The following is a 15523-nucleotide window of genomic DNA, read 5'->3' on the forward strand; positions in this document are numbered from 1 at the left end:
TAAGCCTATTTAATAAGGCTCTTTAATAAGTCTAAGTTGCTGAAATAAACCTATTTAATAAGCCTAAGTTGCTAAAATAAGCCTATTTAATGAGGCTATTTAATACGTCTATTTAATAAGCCTATTTAATAAGCCTATTTAATAAGCTTATTTAATAAGCCTATTTAATGAGTCTATTTAATACGTCTATTTAATAAGTATTTAATGAGCCTATTTAATAAGCCTATTCATTGAGCCTATTTAATAAGCCTATTTATTGAGCCTATTTAATAAGCCTATTTATTGAGCCTATTTAATAAGCCTATTTATTGAGCCTATTTAATAAGTCTATTTAATAAGTCTATTTAATAAGCCTATTTAATAAGCCTATTTAATAAGCCTAATTAATACACCTATTTAATAAACATATTTAATAAGTATTTAATGAGCCTATTTAATAAGTCTATTTAATAAGCCTTTTTAATAAGACTATTTAATAAGTCTATTTAATAAGACTATTTAATAAGTCTATTTAATAAGTCTATTTAATAAGCCTATTTAATAAGTATTTAATGAGCCTATTTAATAAGCCTATTTATTGAGCCTATTTAATAAGCCTATTTATTGAGCCTATTTAATAAGCATATTTATTGAGCCTATTTATTGAGCCTATTTAATAAGCCGATTTAATAAGTCTATTTAATAAGCCTATTTCATAAGCCTATTTAATAAGCCTATTTATTGAGCCTATTTAATAAGCCTATTTAATAAGCCGATTTATTGAGCCTATTTAATAAGTCTATTTAATAAGCCTATTTAATAAGCCTATTTAATAAGTATTTAATGAGCCTATTTAATAAGTCTATTTAATAAGCCTATTTAATAGGACTATTTAATAAGTCTAAGTTGCTGAAATAAGCCTATTTAATAAGCCTATTTAATAGGCCTATTTAATAAGTCTAAGTTGCTGAAATAAGCCTATTTAATAAGCCTAAGTTGCTGAATAAGCATATTTAATAAGCCTAAGTTGCTGAATAAACTTATTTAATAAGTCTAAGTTGCTGAAATAAGCCTATTTAATACGGCTATTTAATAAGCCTAAGTTGCTGAAATAAGCCTATTTCATAAGGCTATTTAATGAGCCTAAGTTGCTGAAATAAGACTATTTAATAAACCTAAGTTGCTAAAATAAGCCTATTTCATGAGGCTATTTAATAAGTCTATTAAATAAGTCTATTTAATACGTCTATTTAATAAGTCTATTTAATAAGTCTATTTAATAAGCCTATTTAATAAGCCTATTTAATAAGCCTAATTAATACACCTATTTAATAAACATATTTAATGAGTATTTAATGAGCCTATTTAATAAGTCTATTTAATAAGCCTTTTTAATAAGACTATTTAATAAGTCTATTTAATAAGCCTATTTAATAAGTCTATTTAATAAGTCTATTTAATAAGCCTATTTAATAAGTATTTAATGAGCCTATTTAATAAGCCTATTTATTGAGCCTATTTAATAAGCCTATTTATTGAGCCTATTTAATAAGCATATTTATTGAGCCTATTTAATAAGCCTATTTAATAAGCCGATTTAATAAGTCTATTTAATAAGCCTAATTAATAAGCCGATTTAATAAGCCTATTTATTGAGCCTATTTAATAAGCCTATTTAATAAGCCGATTTATTGAGCCTATTTAATAAGTCTATTTAATAAGCCTTTTTAATAAGACTATTTAATAAGTCTATTTAATAAGTCTATTTAATAAGCCTATTTAATAAGCCTATTTAATAAGCCTAATTAATACACCTATTTAATAAACATATTTAATAAGTATTTAATGAGCCTATTTAATAAGTCTATTTAATAAGCCTTTTTAATAAGACTATTTAATAAGTCTATTTAATAAGACTATTTAATAAGTCTATTTAATAAGTCTATTTAATAAGCCTATTTAATAAGTATTTAATGAGCCTATTTAATAAGCCTATTTATTGAGCCTATTTAATAAGCCTATTTATTGAGCCTATTTAATAAGCATATTTATTGAGCCTATTTATTGAGCCTATTTAATAAGCCGATTTAATAAGTCTATTTAATAAGCCTATTTAATAAGCCTATTTAATAAGCCTATTTATTGAGCCTATTTAATAAGCCTATTTAATAAGCCGATTTATTGAGCCTATTTAATAAGTCTATTTAATAAGCCTATTTAATAAGCCTATTTAATAAGTATTTAATGAGCCTATTTAATAAGTCTATTTAATAAGCCTATTTAATAGGACTATTTAATAAGTCTAAGTTGCTGAAATAAGCCTATTTAATAAGCCTATTTAATAGGCCTATTTAATAAGTCTAAGTTGCTGAAATAAGCCTATTTAATAAGCCTAAGTTGCTGAATAAGCATATTTAATAAGCCTAAGTTGCTGAATAAACTTATTTAATAAGTCTAAGTTGCTGAAATAAGCCTATTTAATACGGCTATTTAATAAGCCTAAGTTGCTGAAATAAGCCTATTTCATAAGGCTATTTAATGAGCCTAAGTTGCTGAAATAAGACTATTTAATAAACCTAAGTTGCTAAAATAAGCCTATTTCATGAGGCTATTTAATAAGTCTATTAAATAAGTCTATTTAATACGTCTATTTAATAAGTCTATTTAATAAGTCTATTTAATAAGCCTATTTAATAAGCCTATTTAATAAGCCTAATTAATACACCTATTTAATAAACATATTTAATGAGTATTTAATGAGCCTATTTAATAAGTCTATTTAATAAGCCTTTTTAATAAGACTATTTAATAAGTCTATTTAATAAGCCTATTTAATAAGTCTATTTAATAAGTCTATTTAATAAGCCTATTTATTGAGCCTATTTAATAAGCCTATTTATTGAGCCTATTTAATAAGCATATTTATTGAGCCTATTTAATAAGCCTATTTAATAAGCCGATTTAATAAGTCTATTTAATAAGCCTAATTAATAAGCCGATTTAATAAGCCTATTTATTGAGCCTATTTAATAAGCCTATTTAATAAGCCGATTTATTGAGCCTATTTAATAAGTCTATTTAATAAGCCTATTTAATAAGCCTATTTATTGAGCCTATTTAATAAGTCTATTTAATAAGCCTATTTAATAAGCCTATTTAATAAGTATTTAATGAGCCTATTTAATAAGTCTATTTAATAAGCCTATTTAATAGGCATTTTTTAATAAATCTAAGTTGCTGAAATAAGCCTATTTAATAAGCCTATTTAATAGGCCTATTTAATAAGTCTAAGTTGCTGAAATAAGCTTATTTAATAAGCCTAAGTTTCTGAATGAGCCTATTTAATAAGCCTAAGTTGCTGAAATAAGCCTATTAAATAAGCCTAAGTTGCTGAATAAGCCTATTTAATAAGCCTAAGTTGCTGAATAAACCTATTTAATAAGTCTAAGTTGCTGAAATAAGCATATTTAATAAGGCTATTTAATAAGCCTAAGTTGCTGAATAAGCCTATTTAATAAGGCTATTTAATGAGCCTAATTTGCTGAAATAAGACTATTTAATAAGCCTAAGTTTCTGAACTAAGCCTATTTTAAAAGGTATATTTAATAAGTCTAAGTTGCTGAAATAAACCTATTTAAAAATGCTATTTAATAAGCCTAAGTTGCTGAAATAAACCTGTTTAATAAGGCTATTTAATAAGAATAAGTTGCTGAAATAAGTTTATTTAATAAGCCTAAGTTGCTGAAATAAGCCTATTTAATTAGGCTCTTTAATAAGTCTAAGTTGCTGAAATAAACCTATTTAATAAGCCTAAGTTGCTAAAATAAGCCTATTTAATGAGGCTATTTAATACGTCTATTTAATAAGCCTATTTAATAAGCCTATTTAATAAGCTTATTTAATAAGCCTATTTAATGAGTCTATTTAATACGTCTATTTAATAAGTATTTAATGAGCCTATTTAATAAGCCTATTTATTGAGCCTATTTAATAAGCCTATTTATTGAGCCTATTTAATAAGCCTATTTATTGAGCCTATTTAATAAGCCTATTTATTGAACCTATTTAATAAGTCTATTTAATAAGTCTATTTAATAAGTCTATTTAATAAGCCTATTTAATAAGCCTATTTAATAAGCCTAATTAATACACCTATTTAATAAACATATTTAATAAGTATTTAATGAGCCTATTTAATAAGTCTATTTAATAAGCCTTTTTAATAAGACTATTTAATAAGTCTATTTAATAAGACTATTTAATAAGTCTATTTAATAAGTCTATTTAATAAGCCTATTTAATAAGTATTTAATGAGCCTATTTAATAAGCCTATTTATTGAGCCTATTTAATAAGCCTATTTATTGAGCCTATTTAATAAGCATATTTATTGAGCCTATTTATTGAGCCTATTTAATAAGCTGATTTAATAAGTCTATTTAATAAGCCTATTTAATAAGCCTATTTAATAAGCCTATTTATTGAGCCTATTTAATAAGCATATTTAATAAGCCGATTTATTGAGCCTATTTAATAAGTCTATTTAATAAGCCTATTTAATAAGCCTATTTAATAAGTATTTAATGAGCCTATTTAATAAGTCTATTTAATAAGCCTATTTAATAGGACTATTTAATAAGTCTAAGTTGCTGAAATAAGCCTATTTAATAAGCCTATTTAATAGGCCTATTTAATAAGTCTAAGTTGCTGAAATAAGCCTATTTAATAAGCCTAAGTTGCTGAATAAGCCTATTTAATAAGCCTAAGTTGCTGAATAAACTTATTTAATAAGTCTAAGTTGCTGAAATAAGCCTATTTAATACGGCTATTTAATAAGCCTAAGTTGCTGAAATAAGCCTATTTCATAAGGCTATTTAATGAGCCTAAGTTGCTGAAATAAGACTATTTAATAAACCTAAGTTACTAAAATAAGCCTATTTCATGAGGCTATTTAATAAGTCTATTAAATAAGTCTATTTAATACGTCTATTTCATGAGGCTATTTAACAAGTCTATTTAATAAGCCTATTTAATAAGCCTATTTAATAAGCCTAATTAATACACCTATTTAATAAACATATTTAATGAGTATTTAATGAGCCTATTTAATAAGTCTATTTAATAAGCCTTTTTAATAAGACTATTTAATAAGTCTATTTAATAAGCCTATTTAATAAGTCTATTTAATAAGTCTATTTAATAAGCCTATTTAATAAGTATTTAATGAGCCTATTTAATAAGCCTATTTATTGAGCCTATTTAATAAGCCTATTTATTGAGCCTATTTAATAAGCATATTTATTGAGCCTATTTAATACGCCTATTTATTGAGCCTATTTAATAAGCCGATTTAATAAGTCTATTTAATAAGCCTATTTAATAAGCCTATTTAATAAGCCTATTTATTGAGCCTATTTAATAAGCCTATTTAATAAGCTGATTTATTGAGCCTATTTAATAAGTCTATTTAATAAGCCTAATTAATACACCTATTTAATAAACATATTTAATGAGTATTTAATGAGCCTATTTAATAAGTCTATTTAATAAGCCTTTTTAATAAGACTATTTAATAAGTCTATTTAATAAGCCTATTTAATAAGTCTATTTAATAAGTCTATTTAATAAGCCTATTTAATAAGTATTTAATGAGCCTATTTAATAAGCCTATTTATTGAGCCTATTTAATAAGCCTATTTATTGAGCCTATTTAATAAGGATATTTATTGAGCCTATTTAATAAGCCTATTTATTGAGCCTATTTAATAAGCCGATTTAATAAGTCTATTTAATAAGCCTATTTAATAAGCCTATTTAATAAGCCTATTTATTGAGCCTATTTAATAAGCCTATTTAATAAGCCGATTTATTGAGCCTATTTAATAAGTCTATTTAATAAGCCTATTTAATAAGCCTATTTATTGAGCCTATTTAATAAGTCTATTTAATAAGCCTATTTAATATGCCTATTTAATAAGTATTTAATGAGCCTATTTAATAAGTCTATTTAATAAGTCTATTTAATAAGTCTATTTAATAAGTCTATTTAATAAGCCTATTTAATAAGCCTATTTAATAAGCCTAATTAATACACCTATTTAATAAACATATTTAATGAGTATTTAATGAGCCTATTTAATAAGTCTATTTAATAAGCTTTTTTAATAAGACTATTTAATAAGTCTATTTAATAAGCATATTTAATAAGTCTATTTAATAAGTCTATTTAATAAGCCTATTTAATAAGTATTTAATGAGCCTATTTAATAAGCCTATTTATTGAGCCTATTTAATAAGCCTATTTATTGAGCCTATTTAATAAGCATATTTATTGAGCCTATTTAATAAGCCTATTTATTGAGCCTATTTAATAATCCGATTTAATAAGTCTATTTAATAAGCCTATTTAATACGCCTATTTAATAAGCCTATTTATTGAGCCTATTTAATAAGCCTATTTAATAAGCTGATTTATTGAGCCTATTTAATAAGTCTATTTAATAAGCCTAATTAATACACCTATTTAATAAACATATTTAATGAGTATTTAATGAGCCTATTTAATAAGTCTATTTAATAAGCCTTTTTAATAAGACTATTTAATAAGTCTATTTAATAAGCCTATTTAATAAGTCTATTTAATAAGTCTATTTAATAAGCCTATTTAATAAGTATTTAATGAGCCTATTTAATAAGCCTATTTATTGAGCCTATTTAATAAGCCTATTTATTGAGCCTATTTAATAAGCATATTTATTGAGCCTATTTAATAAGCCTATTTATTGAGCCTATTTAATAAGCCGATTTAATAAGTCTATTTAATAAGCCTATTTAATAAGCCTATTTAATAAGGCTATTTATTGAGCCTATTTAATAAGCCTATTTAATAAGCCGATTTATTGAGCCTATTTAATAAGTCTATTTAATAAGCCTATTTAATAAGCCTATTTATTGAGCCTATTTAATAAGTCTATTTAATAAGCCTATTTAATAAGTATTTAATGAGCCTATTTAATAAGTCTATTTAATAAGTCTATTTAATAAGTCTATTTAATAAGTCTATTTAATAAGCCTATATAATAAGCCTATTTAATAAGCCTAATTAATACACCTATTTAATAAACATATTTAATGAGTATTTAATGAGCCTATTTAATAAGTCTATTTAATAAGCCTTTTTAATAAGACTATTTAATAAGTCTATTTAATAAGGCTATTTAATAAGTCTATTTAATAAGTCTATTTAATAAGCCTATTTAATAAGTATTTAATGAGCCTATTTAATAAGCCTATTCATTGAGCCTATTTAATAAGCCTATTTATTGAGCCTATTTAATAAGCATATTTATTGAGCCTATTTAATAAGTCTATTTAATAAGCCTATTTAATAAGCCTATTTATTGAGCCTATTTAATAAGTCTATTTAATAAGCCTATTTAATATGCCTATTTAATAAGTATTTAATGAGCCTATTTAATAAGTCTATTTAATAAGTCTATTTAATAAGTCTATTTAATAAGTCTATTTAATAAGCCTATTTAATAAGCCTATTTAATAAGCCTAATTAATACACCTATTTAATAAACATATTTAATGAGTATTTAATGAGCCTATTTAATAAGTCTATTTAATAAGCTTTTTTAATAAGACTATTTAATAAGTCTATTTAATAAGCATATTTAATAAGTCTATTTAATAAGTCTATTTAATAAGCCTATTTAATAAGTATTTAATGAGCCTATTTAATAAGCCTATTTATTGAGCCTATTTAATAAGCCTATTTATTGAGCCTATTTAATAAGCATATTTATTGAGCCTATTTAATAAGCCTATTTATTGAGCCTATTTAATAATCCGATTTAATAAGTCTATTTAATAAGCCTATTTAATACGCCTATTTAATAAGCCTATTTATTGAGCCTATTTAATAAGCCTATTTAATAAGCTGATTTATTGAGCCTATTTAATAAGTCTATTTAATAAGCCTAATTAATACACCTATTTAATAAACATATTTAATGAGTATTTAATGAGCCTATTTAATAAGTCTATTTAATAAGCCTTTTTAATAAGACTATTTAATAAGTCTATTTAATAAGCCTATTTAATAAGTCTATTTAATAAGTCTATTTAATAAGCCTATTTAATAAGTATTTAATGAGCCTATTTAATAAGCCTATTTATTGAGCCTATTTAATAAGCCTATTTATTGAGCCTATTTAATAAGCATATTTATTGAGCCTATTTAATAAGCCTATTTATTGAGCCTATTTAATAAGCCGATTTAATAAGTCTATTTAATAAGCCTATTTAATAAGCCTATTTAATAAGGCTATTTATTGAGCCTATTTAATAAGCCTATTTAATAAGCCGATTTATTGAGCCTATTTAATAAGTCTATTTAATAAGCCTATTTAATAAGCCTATTTATTGAGCCTATTTAATAAGTCTATTTAATAAGCCTATTTAATAAGTATTTAATGAGCCTATTTAATAAGTCTATTTAATAAGTCTATTTAATAAGTCTATTTAATAAGTCTATTTAATAAGCCTATATAATAAGCCTATTTAATAAGCCTAATTAATACACCTATTTAATAAACATATTTAATGAGTATTTAATGAGCCTATTTAATAAGTCTATTTAATAAGCCTTTTTAATAAGACTATTTAATAAGTCTATTTAATAAGGCTATTTAATAAGTCTATTTAATAAGTCTATTTAATAAGCCTATTTAATAAGTATTTAATGAGCCTATTTAATAAGCCTATTCATTGAGCCTATTTAATAAGCCTATTTATTGAGCCTATTTAATAAGCATATTTATTGAGCCTATTTAATAAGCCTATTTATTGAGCCTATTTAATAAGCCGATTTAATAAGTCTATTTAATAAGCCTAATTAATAAGCCGATTTAATAAGCCTATTTATTGAGCCTATTTAATAAGCCTATTTAATAAGCCTATTTAATAAGCCTATTTATTGAGCCTATTTAATAAGTCTATTTAATAAGCCTATTTAATAAGCCTTTTTAATAAGTATTTAATGAGCCTATTTAATAAGTCTATTTAATAAGCCTATTTAATAGGCCTTTTTTAATAAATCTAAGTTGCTGAAATAAGCCTATTTAATAAGCCTATTTAATAGGCCTATTTAATAAGTCTAAGTTGCTGAAATAAGCTTATTTAATAAGCCTAAGTTTCTGAATGAGCCTATTTAATAAGCCTAAGTTGCTGAAATAAGCCTATTAAATAAGCCTAAGTTGCTGAATAAGCCTATTTAATAAGCCTAAGTTGCTGAATAAACCTATTTAATAAGTCTAAGTTGCTGAAATAAGCATATTTAATAAGGCTATTTAATAAGCCTAAGTTGCTGAATAAGCCTATTTAATAAGGCTATTTAATGAGCCTAATTTGGTGAAATAAGACTATTTAATAAGCCTAAGTTTCTGAACTAAGCCTATTTTAAAAGGTATATTTAATAAGTCTAAGTTGCTGAAATAAACTTATTTAAAAATGCTATTTAATAAGCCTAAGTTGCTGAAATAAACCTGTTTAATAAGGCTATTTAATAAGAATAAGTTGCTGAAATAAGCTTATTTAATAAGCCTAAGTTGCTGAAATAAGCCTATTTAATAAGGCTCTTTAATAAGTCTAAGTTGCTGAAATAAACCTATTTAATAAGCCTAAGTTGCTAAAATAAGCCTATTTAATGAGGCTATTTAATACGTCTATTTAATAAGCCTATTTAATAAGCCTATTTAATAAGCTTATTTAATAAACCTATTTAATGAGTCTATTTAATAAGTCTATTTAATAAGTATTTAATGAGCCTATTTAATAAGCCTATTTATTGAGCCTATTTAATAAGCCTATTTATTGAGCCTATTTAATAAGCCTATTTATTGAACCTATTTAATAAGCCTATTTATTGAGCCTATTTAATAAGCCGATTTAATAAGTCTATTTAATAAGCCTATTTAATAAGCCTATTTAATAAGGCTATTTATTGAGCCTATTTAATAAGCCTATTTAATAAGCCGATTTATTGAGCCTATTTAATAAGTCTATTTAATAAGCCTATTTAATAAGTATTTAATGAGCCTATTTAATAAGTCTATTTAATAAGCCTATTTAATAGGCCTTTTTTAATAAATCTAAGTTGCTGAAATAAGCCTATTTAATAAGCCTAATTAATAGCCCTATTTAATAAGTCTAAGTTGCTGAAATAAGCTTATTTAATAAGCCTAAGTTTCTGAATGAGCCTATTTAATAAGGCTAAGTTGCTGAAATAAGCCTATTAAATAAGCCTAAGTTGCTGAATAAGCCTATTTAATAAGCCTAAGTTGCTGAATAAACCTATTTAATAAGTCTAAGTTGCTGAAATAAGCATATTTAATAAGGCTATTTAATAAGCCTAAGTTGCTGAATAAGCCTATTTAATAAGGCTATTTAATGAGCCTAATTTGCTGAAATAAGACTATTTAATAAGCCTAAGTTTCTGAACTAAGCCTATTTTAAAAGGTATATTTAATAAGTCTAAGTTGCTGAAATAAACCTATTTAAAAATGCTATTTAATAAGCCTAAGTTGCTGAAATAAACCTGTTTAATAAGGCTATTTAATAAGAATAAGTTGCTGAAATAAGCTTATTTAATAAGCCTAAGTTGCTGAAATAAGCCTATTTAATAAGGCTCTTTAATAAGTCTAAGTTGCTGAAATAAACCTATTTAATAAGCCTAAGTTGCTAAAATAAGCCTATTTAATGAGGCTATTTAATACGTCTATTTAATAAGCCTATTTAATAAGCCTATTTAATAAGCTTATTTAATAAGCCTATTTAATGAGTCTATTTAATAAGTCTATTTAATAAGTATTTAATGAGCCTATTTAATAAGCCTATTTATTGAGCCTATTTAATAAGCCTATTTATTGAGCCTATTTAATAAGCCTATTTATTGAGCCTATTTAATAAGCCGATTTATTGAGCCTATTTAATAAGTCTATTTAATAAGTCTATTTAATAAGTCTATTTAATAAGCCTATTTAATAAGCCTATTTAATAAGCCTAATTAATACACCTATTTAATAAACATATTTAATAAGTATTTAATGAGCCTATTTAATAAGTCTATTTAATAAGCCTTTTTAATAAGACTATTTAATAAGTCTATTTAATAAGACTATTTAATAAGTCTATTTAATAAGTCTATTTAATAAGCCTATTTAATAAGTATTTAATGAGCCTATTTAATAAGCCTATTTATTGAGCCTATTTAATAAGCATATTTATTGAGCCTATTTATTGAGCCTATTTAATAAGCTGATTTAATAAGTCTATTTAATAAGCCTATTTAATAAGCCTATTTATTGAGCCAATTTAATAAGCCTATTTAATAAGCCGATTTAATGAGCCTATTTAATAAGTCTATTTAATAAGCCTATTTAATAGGACTATTTAATAAGTCTAAGTTGCTGAAATAAGCCTATTTAATAAGCCTAAGTTGCTGAATAAGCCTATTTAATAAGCCTAAGTTGCTGAATAAACCTATTTAATAAGTCTAAGTTGCTGAAATAAGCCTATTTAATACGGCTATTTAATAAGCCTAAGTTGCTGAAATAAGCCTATTTAATAAGCCTAAGTTGCTGAATAAGCCTATTTAATAAGCCTATTTAATAGGCCTATTTAATAAGTCTAAGTTGCTGAAATAAGCTTATTTAATAAGCCTAAGTTTCTGAATGAGCCTATTTAATAAGCCTAAGTTGCTGAAATAAGCCTATTAAATAAGCCTAAGTTGCTGAATAAGCCTATTTAATAAGCCTAAGTTGCTGAATAAACCTATTTAATAAGTCTAAGTTGCTGAAATAAGCATATTTAATAAGGCTATTTAATAAGCCTAAGTTGCTGAATAAGCCTATTTAATAAGGCTATTTAATGAGCCTAATTTGCTGAAATAAGACTATTTAATAAGCCTAAGTTTCTGAACTAAGCCTATTTTAAAAGGTATATTTAATAAGTCTAAGTTGCTGAAATAAACCTATTTAAAAATGCTATTTAATAAGCCTAAGTTGCTGAAATAAGCCTATTTAATAAGGCTCTTTAATAAGTCTAAGTTGCTGAAATAAACCTATTTAATAAGCCTAAGTTGCTAAAATAAGCCTATTTAATGAGGCTATTTAATACGTCTATTTAATAAGCCTATTTAATAAGCCTATTTAATAAGCTTATTTAATAAACCTATTTAATGAGTCTATTTAATAAGTCTATTTAATAAGTATTTAATGAGCCTATTTAATAAGCCTATTTATTGAGCCTATTTAATAAGCCTATTTATTGAGCCTATTTAATAAGCCTATTTATTGAGCCTATTTAATAAGTCTATTTAATAAGTCTATTTAATAAGTCTATTTAATAAGCCTATTTAATAAGCCAATTTAATAAGCCTAATTAATACACCTATTTAATAAACATATTTAATAAGTATTTAATGAGCCTATTTAATAAGTCTATTTAATAAGCCTTTTTAATAAGACTATTTAATAAGTCTATTTAATAAGACTATTTAATAAGTCTATTTAATAAGTCTATTTAATAAGCCTATTTAATAAGTATTTAATGAGCCTATTTAATAAGCCTATTTATTGAGCCTATTTAATAAGCCTATTTATTGAGCCTATTTAATAAGCATATTTATTGAGCCTATTTATTGAGCCTATTTAATAAGCCGATTTAATAAGTCTATTTAATAAGCCTATTTAATAAGCCTATTTATTGAGCCTATTTAATAAGCCTATTTAATAAGCCGATTTATTGAGCCTATTTAATAAGCATATTTATTGAGCCTATTTATTGAACCTATTTAATAAGCCGATTTAATAAGTCTATTTAATAAGCCTATTTAATAAGCCTATTTATTGAGCCTATTTAATAAGCCTATTTAATAAGCCGATTTAATGAGCCTATTTAATAAGTCTATTTAATAAGCCTATTTAATAGGACTATTTAATAAGTCTAAGTTGCTGAAATAAGCCTATTTAATAAGCCTAAGTTGCTGAATAAGCCTATTTAATAAGCCTAAGTTGCTGAATAAACCTATTTAATAAGTCTAAGTTGCTGAAATAAGCCTATTTAATACGGCTATTTAATAAGCCTAAGTTGCTGAAATAAGCCTATTTAATAAGCCTAAGTTGCTGAATAAGCCTATTTAATAAGCCTATTTAATAGGCCTATTTAATAAGTCTAAGTTGCTGAAATAAGCTTATTTAATAAGCCTAAGTTTCTGAATGAGCCTATTTAATAAGCCTAAGTTGCTGAAATAAGCATATTAAATAAGCCTAAGTTGCTGAATAAGCCTATTTAATAAGCCTAAGTTGCTGAATAAACCTATTTAATAAGTCTAAGTTGCTGAAATAAGCATATTTAATAAGGCTATTTAATAAGCCTAAGTTGCTGAATAAGCCTATTTAATAAGGCTATTTAATGAGCCTAATTTGCTGAAATAAGACTATTTAATAAGCCTAAGTTTCTGAACTAAGCCTATTTTAAAAGGTATATTTAATAAGTCTAAGTTGCTGAAATAAACCTATTTAAAAATGCTATTTAATAAGCCTAAGTTGCTGAAATAAACCTGTTTAATAAGGCTATTTAATAAGAATAAGTTGCTGAAATAAGCTTATTTAATAAGCCTAAGTTGTTGAAATAAGCCTATTTAATAAGGCTCTTTAATAAGTCTAAGTTGCTGAAATAAACCTATTTAATAAGCCTAAGTTGCTAAAATAAGCCTATTTAATGAGGCTATTTAATACGTCTATTTAATAAGCCTATTTAATAAGCCTATTTAATAAGCTTATTTAATAAACCTATTTAATGAGTCTATTTAATAAGTCTATTTAATAAGTATTTAATGAGCCTATTTAATAAGCCTATTTATTGAGCCTATTTAATAAGCCTATTTATTGAGCCTATTTAATAAGCCTATTTAATAAGCCTATTTAATAAGGCTATTTATTGAGCCTATTTAATAAGCCTATTTAATAAGCCTATTTAATAAGGCTATTTATTTAACCTATTTAATAAGCCTATTTATTGAGCCTATTTAATAAGCCGATTTAATAAGTCTATTTAATAAGCCTATTTAATAAGCCTATTTAATAAGGCTATTTATTGAGCCTATTTAATAAGCCTATTTAATAAGCCGATTTATTGAGCCTATTTAATAAGTCTATTTAATAAGCCTATTTAATAAGTATTTAATGAGCCTATTTAATAAGTCTATTTAATAAGCCTATTTAATAGGCCTTTTTTAATAAATCTAAGTTGCTGAAATAAGCCTATTTAATAAGCCTAATTAATAGGCCTATTTAATAAGTCTAAGTTGCTGAAATAAGCTTATTTAATAAGCCTAAGTTTCTGAATGAGCCTATTTAATAAGCCTAAGTTGCTGAAATAAGCCTATTAAATAAGCCTAAGTTGCTGAATAAGCCTATTTAATAAGCCTAAGTTGCTGAATAAACCTATTTAATAAGTCTAAGTTGCTGAAATAAGCATATTTAATAAGGCTATTTAATAAGCCTAAGTTGCTGAATAAGCCTATTTAATAAGGCTATTTAATGAGCCTAATTTGCTGAAATAAGACTATTTAATAAGCCTAAGTTTCTGAACTAAGCCTATTTTAAAAGGTATATTTAATAAGTCTAAGTTGCTGAAATAAACCTATTTAAAATGCTATTTAATAAGCCTAAGTTGCTGAAATAAACCTGTTTAATAAGGCTATTTAATAAGAATAAGTTGCTGAAATAAGCTTATTTAATAAGCCTAAGTTGCTGAAATAAGCCTATTTAATAAGGCTCTTTAATAAGTCTAAGTTGCTGAAATAAACCTATTTAATAAGCCTAAGTTGCTAAAATAAGCCTATTTAATGAGGCTATTTAATACGTCTATTTAATAAGCCTATTTAATAAGCCTATTTAATAAGCTTATTTAATAAGCCTATTTAATGAGTCTATTTAATAAGTCTATTTAATAAGTATTTAATGAGCCTATTTAATAAGCCTATTTATTGAGCCTATTTAATAAGCCTATTTATTGAGCCTATTTAATAAGCCTATTTATTGAGCCTATTTAATAAGCCTATTTATTGAGCCTATTTAATAAGTCTATTTAATAAGTCTATTTAATAAGTCTATTTAATAAGCCTATTTAATAAGCCTATTTAATAAGCCTAATTAATACACCTATTTAATAAACATATTTAATAAGTATTTAATGAGCCTATTTAATAAGTCTATTTAATAAGCCTTTTTAATAAGACTATTTAATAAGTCTATTTAATAAGACTATTTAATAAGTCTATTTAATAAGTCTATTTAATAAGCCTATTTAATAAGTATTTAATGAGCCTATTTAATAAGCCTATTTATTGAGCCTATTTAATAAGCCTATTTATTGAGCCTATTTAATAAGCATATTTATTGAGCCTATTTATTGAGCCTATTTAATAAGCCGATTTAATAAGTCTATTTAATAAGCCTATTTAATAAGCCTAT

Source organism: Petromyzon marinus, unplaced genomic scaffold, assembly GCF_048934315.1.
Source record: "Petromyzon marinus isolate PM22_M1 ecotype Great Lakes invasive population unplaced genomic scaffold, UKy_Petmar_22M1.pri1.0 PM_G_Scaffold_3, whole genome shotgun sequence".
In the NCBI taxonomy this organism is placed as follows: Eukaryota; Metazoa; Chordata; class Hyperoartia; order Petromyzontiformes; family Petromyzontidae; genus Petromyzon; species Petromyzon marinus.